At 36.5% G+C, this 16,003-nt stretch overlaps 1 pseudogene; it reads left to right on the top strand.

Moving 5' to 3' along the window:
- The first annotated feature begins 10,795 nt into the window (after positions 1-10,795).
- On the top strand, positions 10,796-11,229 carry LOC115522833 (annotated as a pseudogene).
- The last annotated feature ends 4,774 nt before the right edge of the window (positions 11,230-16,003 follow it).

Here is a 16,003-nt window from a genome sequence, read left to right as displayed (position 1 = left end):
ATTTTAGTGTTCATTAGCATTAATTTTTAATGCAATTATGCTATTCTTTTACGCTGAGCTCATAAATTACTGCTCTTTTGTTGCTGGCTGGCCTTGTAAAATCCAAACTAATGCTTTGTGCTCTGATCTTAAAGGCAATTACTAGGTTCTTCTTTTATATCTTTGCATCCCCAGTAACCTTTATATATAACGAATACCCATGGCTGCCTATGCCTGTTTGTTTTTTTAATGTCTCTATATAAACCTTTGTGAACATATAAATGTAGTCAAATGTATCTACAATAAACATAGGTATGTATACACACACACCACATACATTATAAAATACAGATGTTAATATAAAAATAAGATGTCACAAATCATATTATAGTTCAGGTTCAAATATAATGATATTATTATGGTTTCTCATGATTAAAATGTAATGCATCATTGTACTAAAGTTATAATTTGGTAACAAATTAGAGAAAGAAAATAGGAATATTAATAACGGTTGGCTAGTATACACATATGTAAAAGTCTAACAACTACTAGAAATAGAATGAATAACTATGGCATATAAAAATCCCTTAGTTCTTTACCTCGGGTTAATGTTTTATATTTAAATCCTTATTTAAAAAAATTGTGTCAAAACCTGAAAAGTAGTGAGATGAAAATGAAATGAAAATGAAAATGAAGAGTACTGAAAATGAAGATCAAAAGAACCGTTTATCCAAAAGTGTGTTTACAAGTACATATAAGGACTCCACAGTCTTATACTGTGCGGAAGCAGCAGTTTATATGAAGATGACTGTAGTAAAAAGACAGATTTTCCAGAAATAAATACTGAACCCAAAGGCAGCAATCCACTCCTTCCTCCAACCCAGAGAAAGTCAAAAGATGTACTCTCTTTATAGTCCCCCAATAAGCATTGGTTATGTTCACTCCTAGGTGCAGAGGAGATAAAAAACAAACAAACAAACAAACAACCCTGCAACTCTCTTCCTCTATCAACCCAGTAATGCCTTTGCCTTTGTTTGTAAGTTGTTATGCTCTGGCCACCCACTAGCTAGACAAAGGGTACCTATGTGGCATTAAGATATGAAATAAAACTGGGGAAAAGGAAACTTATTGGGAAAATGTCAGTAACACTGGTGTTGGGGCCAGCCCCGTCACCTCTGGCAGTTGCACAGCTGCTGCCTACCCTTAACACCATGATACTGGGGAAGGGAGTACAGGGTATATTCAGGAATCTTCTAACAACAACAACAAAAAAGCTTTGAATCATTAACATAAGATATCTTCTGTTTCCTCTCACGGTTCATTCTCTATTAGATTTCATCTTAAAAAAATTTTTTTTAACATTTATTTATTTTGAGACAGAGAGAGAGAGTGAGAGCATGAACAGGGGAGGGTCAGAGAAAGAGGGAGACACAGAATCTGAAACAGGCTCCAGGCTCTGAGCTGTCAGCACAGAGTCCGACGCGGGGCTCGAACCCAAGGACTGTGAGATCATGACCTGAGCCGGTCGGACGCTTAACCGACGGAGCCACCCAGGCGCCCCAAGAATTCTTATTTATAAGGAATTATGAGCTGACTGTGGGTAGGCACAGGGATTTATTTTGTTTACAAAGTGCAATTGTTATTTTATTTGATTCTCAAAGAGACATAATTTTTGGTAATAAATAATATCCCCATTTTTCAAATATAGTATCTGATACTCTCAAAGTTTAAGAGGACCCAAAAGAGGCAGAGTTGGAATATGAAACAGGTCGTTGCACATCAAATTCTGTATATTTCTCACTGTAACAGGTGTCTCCTAAGCTTTTGAATCTGATAACTACATGGCTGTTTAAGATTATTTCATATGCTTATCAAATTTATATAAAATTTTGATCTTTTAAACAGAGATGGGGTAGGGAGGATGTTAGAAGACATTAATTTCTTTTTCTTAAAAGCAGAGTATTTTGCTATATTAATGAAGTGCAGCATATAAAACTATAACATTTAAAGAAACCCAGTATGGGTTAGTCTGCATTTTCTAGAATTTCATACAAATGGTATACTCTTTCATGTCTGATGTCTTTCACTCAACATGTTTTTGTAATAGCTCCTTGTTGTTGGGTAGATCTATTTTTCCTTTTATTATTGGTAGAATTCTGTTACATGAATATCCACAATTTGTTTATCCATTCACCTGCTGATAGACATTTGGGTTGTTTCTAATTTCTGACTTAAAAAAAAGTTTTTTAAAATGTTTACTTATTTTTGAGAGACAGAGAGACAGATTGCAAGCAGGGGAGGAGGCAGAGAGAGAGAGAGGGAGACACAGAATCTGAAGGAGGCTCCAGGCTCTGAGCTCTCAGCACAGAGCCGGAAGCAGGCCTGGAACTCATGAACCACAAGATCATGACCTGAGCTGAAGTCGTACACTTAACTGACAGCCACCCAGGCACCCCTCCAGTTTCTGGCTTTTGAGAATAAAGTTACTATAACATTTATGTAACGTCTTTGTGTATTTCCCTTCTCTTGGGTACATATGTAATATTGGATTGGCTGGATTATACAGTAAGTTTGTATTTCTCTGATGACTAATGATATTGAGCATTTTTAGTGCTCTATTAACCATTCACTTCTTTTTTAAATTGTGTCTCAAATCTTTTGGTCATTATTTAATTAGGTTGTCTGTATTCTTCTCACTGAGTTTCAAAAACTTTATATCTGTTCTGGATATATCCTTTGTCAATATGTATTGCCAGTATTTTCTCCCATTCTGTGACTTGCCTTTTCTTTAACACATTTTTTTGATGTTTATTTACTTTTGAGAGAGAGAGAGAAAGAACGAGCCAGTGGGGGAGGGGATGATAGAGGGGGCCTGAAGATCCAAAGAGGGCTCAGTGCTGATAGCAGGGAGCCCAGTTTGGGGCTTGAACTCATGAACTGTGAGACCATGACCTGAGCTGAGGCAGACGATCAACCAACCGAGTCACCCAGGTGCCCCACTCTGCCTTTCTGTTCTTTATGGTGTCTTTCAAAGAGCAAAACTTTTTAATTAAAAAAAGTCCAATTTATTATTTTTAAAATTTTGTGCTTTTTTGTGTCTATCAAAAAAATATTTGCCTACCTCAAGGCTGCAAATATTTTCTTCTAGCTCTATAATACATTTCAAGCTAATTTTTATGTATTGTGTGAAATAAGTGTCATTACTTATTTTCCCCATAAGGATATTCAGTTTTTTCAGCATTATTTATTAAAAAGACTTTCCTTTTCCCACTGTATTGTTTGGTAGTTTTGTTGAAAATTAATTGGCCATATATGTGAAAGTTAATTTCTAGTCTCTCTAGTCTGTTCCATTTATCTATATGTTTATCTTTATAGTACACAGTCTTAATTACTGTAATTTTATAGTGAATCTCAAAATTAGGGAGTATAAATCATCTTTGTTCTTTTAATATTTTAAAAGTTTATTTATTTATTTTGAAAGAGAGAGACAGAGAGAGAGCACTGGAGGGGCAGAGAAAGAGGGAGAGAGAGAGAATCCCAAGCAGGCTCCACACTGTCAGAGCAGAGCCCGATGTAGGGCTCAAACCCACAAACTGTGAGATCATGACCTGAGCTGAAATCAAGAGTCAGACACTTAACTGGCTGAGCCACCCAGGTGCCCGCCCCTAAAACTGATTCTTAGTAGAAACTTTGTTCCTAACACTTAAGTTGAATTTTAGCATTAGGATGCAAAGTATAATATATAATGAAATTCACTTTCAGGAATAAGTTGAAATACAAATGATTAATAAAATTAGACCCTCTCCAAATATTAACTTGTTAGGTACAGCACTTAAAAAAAAAAAACAACAACAACGATCAATTACTTAAATCAACTTTAAAAATAGTTTTTGTGGAGGCACCTGGGTGGCTCAATTGGTTAAGCATCCGACTCTTTTTTTTTAAAAAAAAATTTTTTTTTTCAACGTTTATTTATTTTTGGGACAGAGAGAGACAGAGCATGAACGGGGGAGGGGCAGAGAGAGAGGGAGACACAGAATCAGAAACAGGCTCCAGGCTCTGAGCCATCAGCCCAGAGCCCGACGCGGGGCTCGAACTCACGGACCGCGAGATCGTGACCTGGCTGAAGTCGGACGCTTAACCGACTGCGCCACCCAGGCGCCCCAAGCATCCGACTCTTGATGACTGTTGATACCGGCTCAGGTTATGATCTCACAGTTCGAGAGACGGAGCCCCTGTTGGGCTCTGTGCTGAGCATGGAGCCTGCTTGGGATTCCCTCTCTCCCTCTCCCTCTGTTCTTCCTCTCCCTCTCCCTCTCCCCCTGACCCTACTTGCATACACTCTTTCCCTCTAAAAAAAAAAAAAAAAAAAAAAAAAAAGTTAAAAAATAAAAAAAAATAAATAAAAGAGTTCGGGGGAACTGGTCAAGTTGTAAACATGTTATTTATCACCAAGAGATAATGTTATGTTAAATTTTTATTTCTTCTGATTTTAGAGTAAAAAATTGAGCCACATTCATATTACTTTATAAAGGAGTTGCCACATAAGAAGATAATGGTTTAAATGACTAAATATTGATGGCAGGTTTTTTTTTTCTTTAGTTTAAGAATGTAGCCTGGAAAATGTATTCAGGCATAACTGATGAAAGAAAATCAGAAAGGAGAATAAGGGATGACAGATTAATAGAAAGGGCAAATTTCCAGGGACTTATAAAGAAACAAGAACCAAGGGTGAGTACATATGTTTAAGAATCTGAACTATTTGGAGAAATTCTACCTGTTCAGGGAAGAGAACTGGGTCATCTACATCCAAATCAAATGAATGAATAATCTCTTACTCCTCAAACTATCATTTAAGAAGCAATATATATATATACACATCCTAAACTGAATTCTGATGTCTGTAATTATAATCTCCTTTCTGTTTGTTCCACCATTTTGTCAACACTTGCTTCTCATTACAGTCTTTCTCTTCAAATAAATGCAAATAAGATTCTTGTCTTTTAATCAAGAAAAGCCCTAAATGGCACATTATTATATTATTAAAGTATAGGTAATAATAAATCTTTATTACTAAACTCTCTCTGTTTCTGTATGTTCCAATACAGTTGGTTAAGCTGCTCATAATGAAATACATATGATTCTTATTTGGTTTAAATTATTGCTAAATTTGGACAGGTTTAAAATCTTCACAATGTTATGATAATTACATGATAGTAAGTCAGAGCTATGAATTATATGCACAGCTGTGTATTTTTTTTCAATTAAAATATTCTGGTGAGATAGCCTAATGATTTGGTGTTCTAAATTGTATTTTAAGAAAAATATTTAAGTTGAAAATCTCACATGAGTAACAATCATAACCTTTATAAAAATGGAGAAAAGTTTCCACATTTTAACTGGTTTCCAGTACATTATGATTTCAATAAAGCATATCATACCTAATTCCCACATTCGCCACATTGAGCATAAATGCAGCCATTAAGATAAGATGAAAAGCAGAGGATAGACAAAGCAATAAAGGAATCAACAAATGGGAAATGCGACATATATTTTAGCCCATTCCTCTGTGACTTTGACAGAAATCCGCTACAGGAACAAAGTAATATTAATGCTAAACATTCAGGGCTGCCTGGGTGGCTCAGTTGGTTAGTCAGTCATCTGACTCTTGATCTCGGCTCAGGTTATGATCTCACAGTTTGTGGGATTGAGCCCTGCGTCCAGATCTGTGCTGATGGTGTGGAGCATGCTTGGGATTCTCTCTCTTCCTCTCTCTTTCTAGCCCTCCTCTGCTCATAGCCTCTCTCTCTCAAAATAAATAAACTTAAAAAATATTAACCATTCATTTGCTTTTAATAGTGTTTTTTCATGACAAGCACAATGTTTTAAGTTATAAAGTTGCAAAATAATAGGCAAGTCCAGCTCTACTTATAGGTGAAGTGACTATTAAAATTAGCACTCCAAGTTCTAGCTTCACAACTATATTATCTTAGTCAAGCCTTCCCATTACATTTCTATCTTCTCTTCCAAATTAAGATATGGTACCTATTAAAATACAAATATGATCTCTGGATGGAAGAAACACTTTAGGAGAGACAAGTTTATTGTTCTATAGAAGAGAACAGTGCCCTGCAGGGTTGATAAATTTGGAGAAAGGAAAAATCCAGGAGATGAGGAATTGATGGGAAGATCATGATTGTTTGGGAGCTAAACCTTGGGAATAAGGTAAGACAGGAGGTCCTGAAGATGGGTGCAAAGGTTGCAGGACAAGAAAGTGAGATGGTGACAGAACATTTATAATAGTTCTGAGCTTCACATACAAATCTTCCAATTACAGCCCAGCATGGAAGGACAGGGGCTCTAGGACAGATCTCTAACCACAGGAATATGATTTTTGAGTTATTTATTCCTTATACATTTTAATTCTTATGGATCCATACCAACTACCAATGTGTGATGAGTGTTCCAAAGATCTCTGATCTTTGGGAGAGGGGAGATGGCAGTGTTAGTGACAATCATTGTGTAGTATCTCAAGATATGGGAAGAAAAATCTCTAATGGGTCCACACAAGTAAGGAAATTTATAAACCTCTTAAGGTATATTTGCCAGTCTGTAGCATCTGTAACTGGAATAGCCAGGGCATATTTCTTATGTTGGATATAAGTAAACTTTAAGTAAAATGCTTAAGAATAAAATTCGATGTTTCCGATTCTGTGTCTCCCTCTCTCTCTGCCCCTCCCCTGTTCATGCTCTGTCTCTCTCTGTCCCAAAAATAAATAAAAAACGTTGAAAAAAAAATTAAAAAAAAAAATGGGGTGCCTGGGTGGCGCAGTCAGTTAAGCGTCTGACTTCAGCCAGGTCACGATCTCGCGGTCCGTGAGTTCGAGCCCCGCGTCAGGCTCTGGGCTGATGGATTGGAGCCTGGAGCCTGTTTCCGATTCTGTGTCTCCCTCTCTCTCTGCCCCTCCCCTGTTCATGCTCTGTCTCTCTCTGTCCCAAAAATAAATAAAAAACGTTGAAAAAAAAATTTAAAAAAAAAATTTGAACTCATGAACACTAAGATTGAGTAAAAATATAAACTTTATATGCATAAACACTTCCAGGCCTACTGAAACTCATTTAATAATCACAAAACTAATACTGTGTTAAGACTAAATAACAATATTAGAGCTAAAATGAACCTTGAAAATGAAACCATTACAAATCCACAATTAATTTAAAACATTTCAAGAAGAGTTTTTACGGGCTGACTCAGGGCTTGATCCTGGCAGCCAGATGGATGTAGGAGGTCAATAATCCAGAAACAATGAGACAGTGATTAGTCAGTAAAACAAATCCCTGGAAGCAATTACTGTTCAACACGTCAGAAAGCCATTTGACCAAAATAATCAGAATATGGATTGCAAAGTTTCAGTGTCTCCCTGCTATCCCCTTTCTAAAACTCTTCTTTAGTAAACATACTATAAAGCCAGTTACTACTTCAAACAACAATTACTCACTGCTAAAAGTCTTTGTTCAAAAATGATGACTGAAGAAAGGACCCTCTACACAAGCCAAGTTTACATGTTCCTACATTCTTTATGTCTATCCAGTCAGACATACTGCAAAGGTGTAAGCTCTAAGAAAATCTCATCTGGTCCAAAAGATTATCAATCATCCTTAAGTTTTTCTACAAAACAGCAATGGGACAAACATGCATGAGCAAGGAACCAAATGTTACGTTTGGTCTACAAATACGGTATTTGGATCACACTAAGCATTCACAAGGAATCTAGTAGGTACCTGTTGAATGGTCTGCTGAGCTCAGGCCACTGTTGCTATAGAATGTGGTATTCCTGTATTAGGGAAGGAAGCTCCTTAAAGATTTTTTCTTCTCTTTTTTTTAATTTGGGAAAATGTCAGAGACTTGTTTATTGCCCTCAAGAATTTCTAGGTAGTACTTAAAAGATACTTTCCATTGTCCTTGAAAATACTAACTGAAAGGACGTGTCCTTGAAGCTCCTTCGTAGGAGCAGGATTACACTTCCATTTCTACTCCTGCCCATCATTCAATAAAGTGATCACTTCCTCAATCCTGAAACTTTCTTCATTTGGCTTTAATGACACCATATACTCCTCGTTGGGCACAATTCTTCATTTTCCTACACTGGCCCCTCTAACTGTTAGGGTGCCCCAATGTTCAGATTGGACCCCTTCCTTTTTTCTATCTTGATTTTTTCTCTAGATGACCCATCTACATGCTAACGACCTTCAAATCTTTAGGTCTAGTCTTGACATCTTTACCAAACTCCAGACCTTGATTTTTCTCTCTTATCCCCTAAATTGAAACTATCACTTTTCATTGGCTTCCTATCACATTTAAAATAAAATTCAAACTCCATACGTTTACTTAAAAACCCTACATAATCTGGCTCCTACTAAGTTTTTCAATCAAATTCTAACCCTTGCCCTAGCTGCACATGGCCTTCTTTGTGGTTCTTAAGCATTCTAAACTTGCTTCCCCCTTAGGATATTTATGGAAGCTGTTCCTTCCCCCTAGAATGCTCTTTTTGTACCAAGTCCCTTTTTGTTCAGATTTAATTTAGATGCCAGCTGCTCAGGGAGGCCTTTCCAGAGCACTCAGTCAAAAGCAGTCACTAGTCACTCTCTAGCACATCAAGAGAGACTAGAGAAATGAGTTAATTGTGAGGTTATTATGGGAATTTAGGCACAAGATGATGACTATCCTGATCAGGTGGGAACTGAGAGTCAAGTTTTAAACACAATGACTTTGACATGCTTGTATGTTAAAAAAAAAAAGTCATCTCCAAGTCTGGAGTTCAGAAGAGAAAGTCTGGGATATAAATTTGGAAGTAATAAGCATACACAAAGCATTTACTCCAGTTGAAAGTGACAAATTCACCTAAGAAGTTATAGAGAGAAAAGAAGTGAATTCCAGTGAATGCCAATACTTGCAGATTGGGTAGGAAGAAGAGAAAGGGCTAGCCAGCACTGGCAGGAAAATCAGTATTATGTCATATAAAGTGAAAAGGAATTTCAAGAAGACTAGTATGGTGAGTTGTGCTGAATGCTGCTGCAAGGTTAAATATGATGAGAAAAATTCCACTAGATTTGGCAAATTAGAAAGTATTGGTGATTTTGAAAAAAAAAAAGGAGTTATAAGAAAGTAATGTGGTAAATCACAATTGGAAAAGATGATGGTTAAATAAAAACTCCTATTTCCTAGACAATGGAGGATCAGATTATTTATTTTTAAATTTTTTTTTCAACGTTTATTTATTTTTGGGACAGAGAGAGACAGAGCATGAACGGGGGAAGGGCAGAGAGAGAGGGAGACACAGAATCGGAAAGAGGCTCCAGGCTCTGAGCCATCAGCCCAGAGCCTGACGCGGGGCTCGAACTCACGGACCGCGAGATCGCGACCTGGCTGAAGTCGGACGCTTAACCGACTGCGCCACCCAGGCGCCCCAGGATCAGATTATTTAAATGAGACTTCTGCTGAGCACAACAAATTATACAGGACAGAATATTAAAAAAAATCAAATTACATATATTGTTGAGATCATATGAGGTAAGGAATCCACAAAGACCAAACATGAAGTGAACAGTTCTAGCAGTCCTCTAACTCATAAGGAAATTGAATCATTTGCAAAAAACTTTTCTATAAACACTAGGTTCATAGAGTTGTACAGCAAAATTCTACCAAACTTTCAAGAACAAGATAATTGTGTTCCTAACTCATTTCCTTACTTTCTAACTCATTCATTCTCTTCCTAACTTCCCAACTCAAACTGACTTCCTAACTCATTTTATTAGGCTAGCACAAATCTACTTTCAAAACTAGTCAAGAACAGTACTAAAAGGGAAACATTATAGAAATAAATCATGAATGCAGATGCAAAAAGGGTAAAAAAGTAAACACACACACACACAGTACACAAACACATACATACCCACATATAACTCATATACAAACAAATGAAATCCAGGAGTGTAAAAAAAGATAATACATCATAATTAAGTTGGAGTAATTCTAGGACCGCAGGTTTGGTTCAGCATTAGAAGATATGTTAGTGTAATTCATAAAATTGTCTGATTAAAGGAGAAAAACTAAACTAAAAAACTAAAGTCTTCAACAAAATTCAACATTTATTTGAGATTAGAAACAAACTTAGGGAAGGAAGGAAACATCTCTAACCTGAAAAAGGGATGTACTCCTCCTTCCCCAAAACTAAACCAAATTGAAAATGGTAAGGCAAATATCATACTGAATGGTACAATGTTAAAAAATAATCTTTATGCCCACAAACAGGGTAATTATGCTAGCTAGCTATCATCATTTCTATTAGGTCCTGGTGGTCCTAATCAGTGCCATAACATTAAAGAAAGGAAACAAATGACATAACAATTAGGAAGAAACATAAAGGTGACTATTAATAGATAAAACGTAGAGAAAACCCAAAAGTATCTATAGATAATTTATTTGTTATATACAAAACCAATATTTAAGAGTCAGCTGCATTTGTGTATATCAGCCATGAGCAGAAAATATAATTTAAAACAAGATACCATTTTAGTGGCATAAAAATATAAAGTACCTCAGCATAAATCCAACAAGTGATATGCTAGTCCAGTAGGGAGAATATCGTGAAAGTTTAGAAGACCTAAGTAAGCATGCAGAGTTATACACTGCATAACTGCGTAAGATAAGAAGATACAGTGCATGCCTGCCCTGGGCTCCTGGGAGTGTGTGGAAGGCACTGCCTGGAAGGCCAAAGTGTGGAGGCTTCCAGACAGCGTGGTCTGTGTGCGGTCTCTGAGTTTTTGAATTTCCCGTTTTCCAGGTAAAATATGGCTAAAAGCCTACGGAGTAAATGGAAAAGGAAGATGCGTGCTGAAAGGAAGTAAATGGAAAAAAAAAGAATGCCCCAAAGGAACTCATCAGACTTAAAAGTATTCTTAAAATAGATAGTGGTATTTTAATGACAGATGTTCCAGAGATATCAACTGTGGTGGTACCCAAATATTGTCAAAACTCAATGCATGGTGCCAGATGAAAAAGATAACATGAAAAGGGAGACTGATATTAACAGAAACCAAAAGAGTCTTCTAGACCAGCATGGACAGTAGTGCCCCATACGGATGAACCGGAGACGAAGGAAAAGGACAAGGCTGAAGGCAAAGTGAGAAAAATGGAAGGGGAAATGCAAAACAAAGGCAGCAAAGGCAATGAAGGGTTTGGCCTGTTAGACTCTTAAAAACTGGAAAAATCGTACATGGGACAGGTCTTTGATTAGAATGTATACATGGGTTTCAACTTCCACCAAATGAAAACTTTGTTTCCAGAATTAATTTGGCCTCTTTCTTCAATTCAAACCCAACTTCACTCCTAAAATTTGTTTTGGGAGCTTGATAAAATATTTTCTTTTCTTTTTTTTTTTTTAATATTTTCTTTGATAAATGAAAGTTACACTGATATTTTAATTGGATGGTGTCCAATGTGCAGGGATTCTCAGACATCAAAGCTCTATCAAGTGTTATTTGGTTGTAATTGCTTGGTCTTAGTAAAGATAAAAAAAGATATTATACTGACACATTCGAGCTAATTCAGGTTTAAGGAAAACTTTTACACAATTTAAAATATAATGTCAGTGGATCTTATAAGCACCACTTGTTTGGAGTTTTGATTTTGTTTAATTCAGAATAAAAGATATTTTGTCTAGATCTTGAAAAAAAAAGATAAGAAGATACAATATCATAAAGATACCATTTCTTACCAAATCTATAGATTCAACGTAATTTCAGTAAAAATCCCAGCGTAACAATTGATCAGTCTATTCACTTATCAATTTAGTAAATCTCAAAAAATTCATTCTTAAATGTATACGGAAAAGCAAAGCTTAAACATAACCAAAATGTTCATATAGAGAAAAATGAGGTGGGTGACTTATCTTACCAGATATCAAGACTTATTATACGGCTAGTAATACATACACTATTAGTGTAGGGATAATTAAGTTGACTAAGCAGGACATACAGCAGGACAGAGAGGCCAGAAATATTCTACACATATTGAGAAGCCTGGTTGATGAAGGCGCTGGCATTGCAGTTCAATAAAAAGAGACAGTTTTCAATAAATGATGTTGGAATAAACAGTTCTCCAAACGAAAAAAAATTAGACCCCTACAGTGCACCATATACAAAAATCAATTCCTGGTGGATTAAAGCTCTGTGAAAGGCAAAATTTTTAGAAGACAATGTAGGAGAATATGCTTATGACCTTGAATTAGGGAAGAATTTATAAAACAGGACCAAAAAAAGTATAAGACATAAAAGGATTGATAAATTCATATACATAAAACGTTAAGACCTACTGAGAAGGTATCTATAATAACACATTAGATGACAAAAAAAATTGAAAATGCTAAAACCAGTAGAAAAATACATTAAAAACTTGAATAGGCATGTCACAGATGAAGAAATACCAGTGACCAATACATACGTTAGAAGAAACTCAACTTCATTAATAATCTTGGAAATGCCCATTCAAACCAAGATCAGATACCATTTTACAGTCAGCACATTGTGGCAATAACACCACAAACTGGCAAAAGTGAAGAATTGTGGAAATGCCAAGTATAGCAAGGATGTAAAGCAACCAGAAATGCCATACAATACTTTTGTGAGTAAAGACTGGCACCGACCACTTTGGAAACAATTGGGCACCATTTGGTAGAATTGAAGATGTGTCTCCCTTATATCTCAGCAATTCTAATAGACATATAGGCCCTAGAAAAACTCTTGTATATGTGCACCCGAAGAGAGAAACTATGTATATTTCAGCAATGTTTCTGACTGCAAAAAATCTGAAACAATCCAAATGTCTGTCAATAGGAGAATGAATAAATTTGGGTATATTCAGAAAACAGAATAGTTTCTAACAGTTAAAATGAATTAACTACATCTATAAGGATTATGATAGAAGTATACCATAATGTTGAACAGAAAAAGAAAGCAAGTGATAAAAAAAAAAAATCACACACTATTTTTTCATTTATAAAAGGTTAAAAAGTGGGGCGCCTGGGTGGCGCAGTCGGTTAAGCGTCCGACTTCAGCCAGGTCACGATCTCGCGGTCCGGGAGTTCGAGCCCCGCGTCAGGCTCTGGGCTGATGGCTCAGAGCCTGGAGCCTGTTTCCGATTCTGTGTCTCCCTCTCTCTCTCCCCTCCCCCGTTCATGCTCTGTCTCTCTCTGTCCCAAAAATAAATAAACGTTGAAAAAAAATTAAAAAAAAAAAAAAAAGGTTAAAAAGTATCGAAACATAAGTGTTATATTATTGGGGGTATACACAAATACAGTGAAACACACAGAGCGGCATGAGAATAACAGGAACAAAATTCAGGATATCTTAGATAAGATTGGAGAACACTGCAAGAAAGGGTTTCACTGTTCCATATCGCAAGTTGGGAGATGTGTGCAGGTGTCTGTATTACTGCTATTTTTATACCTTTCTTTTTTATTTAAAATCTTTATTTATTTTTGAGAGACAGCGACAGACAGTGAGAGAAAGAGTGTGAGCAGGGGAGGAATAGAGAGAGAGAGGGAGACACAGAATCCGAAGCAGGTTCCAGGGTCTGAGCTGTCAGAACACAGCCTGATGTGGGGGGCTCGAACTCACAGACCATGAGTTCATGACCTAAGCCAAAGTCTGACGCTCAACTGACTGAGCCACCCAGGCGCCCCCGAAATATAGTCTTCTTAACCTATTATGAAAATTAAGTCAGTGTGGTGTACAGGTGAGAACAGGGTGACCAAATGAACATGAGGTGAATGTTACCTCACACATGATGTTTGTGCCTAGAAAAAGTTAGAGTTAAAAATCAGGTAGAATGGTGTCACCATAGTTACTTACTCCAAGAAGCCTTCCTAGATCCTTTTAGTAATAATATCTTCTATGCTACATGGACTCTAGGAAAAGAGTCTAACCCAACCTTTGCTAAAAGCATCCGCAGGCACTGATAGCAATTAAAGATGACCCCTACCAGCTTCTTCCTAGCCTGTGGTGTACAGTCAATGAGAAAAGATTGATCTTTTTTCAGTTAAATGTCACTGACCCATAGTGGGGGGAAAAAAAAGATAAACATTATAAGTGAGCAAACCATATGTTTACAGATATGGAAAAGTGAATATATCTGGAGAGAAATGTAAAATATTCCACTTATATGTATTTTAAAAGAAGAGGGAAACAACATGACATTTAACTATAACAAACATAACAGACCTCAGATACATATATTGTGGCCAGTTGAGGAAGAAAAATGGGAGTTAGGGGAGAAATAGATACAAAGACAGAGTGGGAACAAATGTGACATAAAGAGACTCACACAAAAGGCATGAAAAAACAGGAAGGAGAAACAAAAAGAAAAGGATGAGAAAGACAAGAAAAACAAATCAGATGGGGAGAGATAGGGAAGATCTTACGCTCTGTGACAGGGTATCAGAGAGTCCCCATGGGACAGTAGTGTCAGGGGACCCAACACTCCCCACCCCCCTCCTGCTTTCTCTCTTCTCATCCCTATTTTGGCACTCTCCTTTGTTGAAGATGGGGATAGCCTAGTGATAGCCTTGAGGTTGGCTACAGCTCTCAGAAACAAACAGCAAACTTTATTTGAAGCAAAGAATATTTAAAAAAGAAGAAACCAAAGAAAACAAAATAAAAAACAAGAAACAAACCAACACAAAAATCCTAATGACTCAGATTAAAAATTGATTAAAAGAATTCTTATAAAAAGGTTTTGCTTAAAATTTGGAAACTAGCATTCTTGAAATCCTTACCCTGCTCCCTCTTCTTTCTGAATAGAGAACAATCCTAATCCTGCTACAAAGCAAGAACTGTCACATTTTATTTCATATGCAAGAAAAGCCATTAGTCTTATCAAGCAACATTACTCTTTTGTGGACTTTCAAGGTCTGCTACTACAGCAAGATGCTTTATTTAGAACAGACATTCTTAGTATTACCTGTAAAAATCTGCTCTGTATGTAAATCTCTAGCCCTAACAAATTTCTGGAGGGCTTTTCTTTGTTAAGGAAGGGTTTGTAAATCTGCATGATAAAGCCTCTTACATCAGTCACTTGATTTCAGCCATACTAAACTTCACTGAGTTCTCAATTACTTGAGGAGCCCAGTTCTTTTCTCAAGGTTTCACAAATGTTGTGCTCTCTACCTAGAACAATCCTATCCTTTCCCACTTTCATCTAGAGAACTCTTTTTTGTTCCTTAACATGTAACCCTTAACCTCTTAGAATTTATCTTCTCCAGAAATCTTCCCTTGACCTGTAAGTCTGATGCTGACCCTTCTATGAACTTCTATAGCACACAATACTTTTCAAGTTCTTTCCTCATGCTGGAATGTCTATCATCTAGTCTTCACAAAGTGAATTATACTTCTGCAAAATTCCGCTCAAATGCCACACCCTATGAAGACTTCCCAAATCCCTATTGATTAGAGTTAATTGTTTCTTGAACCCCAGCATGGCATTTATTTTATCCTCCTTATAGTATACGTTTAAACATTCCTCCCCTGCTAGCTGATATACTACAAAAAAGCCCAGAGATACATACTCCCATAGTAATTAGCACACAGGAGGAATTCATTAAGTACAAGCTCACTGAGTTAATGGACTAGATGGAATTAATCCTAGGATAGAAGCTGACCTGAGAGCTACAGCACTACTTCTACCAACAGAGGGCTAATCTAGGAATGATAACTCCTAGATGGTAGGTGCTTCCAACTGGTTGAAAAGACCACGGATTATAAGCAATGTGAATCTTGTAAGACAAAAGACTGCTTCATAAAAAAGTGCTGCTGTAGCTATATAAAGTCATAAATAAAACAGTATATTATAAAAAATTTCTGGCAGTGATCTGGTAATAGATTTTGACTGAATTGATTACTCACTGACAGTACTCAACATAGTCCTGCAAATGCATCAACTATGTAATGAACAGCTATTAAGTTTATT

Source organism: Lynx canadensis, chromosome C2, assembly GCF_007474595.2.
Source record: "Lynx canadensis isolate LIC74 chromosome C2, mLynCan4.pri.v2, whole genome shotgun sequence".
NCBI lineage: Eukaryota > Metazoa > Chordata > Mammalia > Carnivora > Felidae > Lynx > Lynx canadensis.
This window is presented reverse-complemented; position numbering and strand designations above follow the sequence as displayed.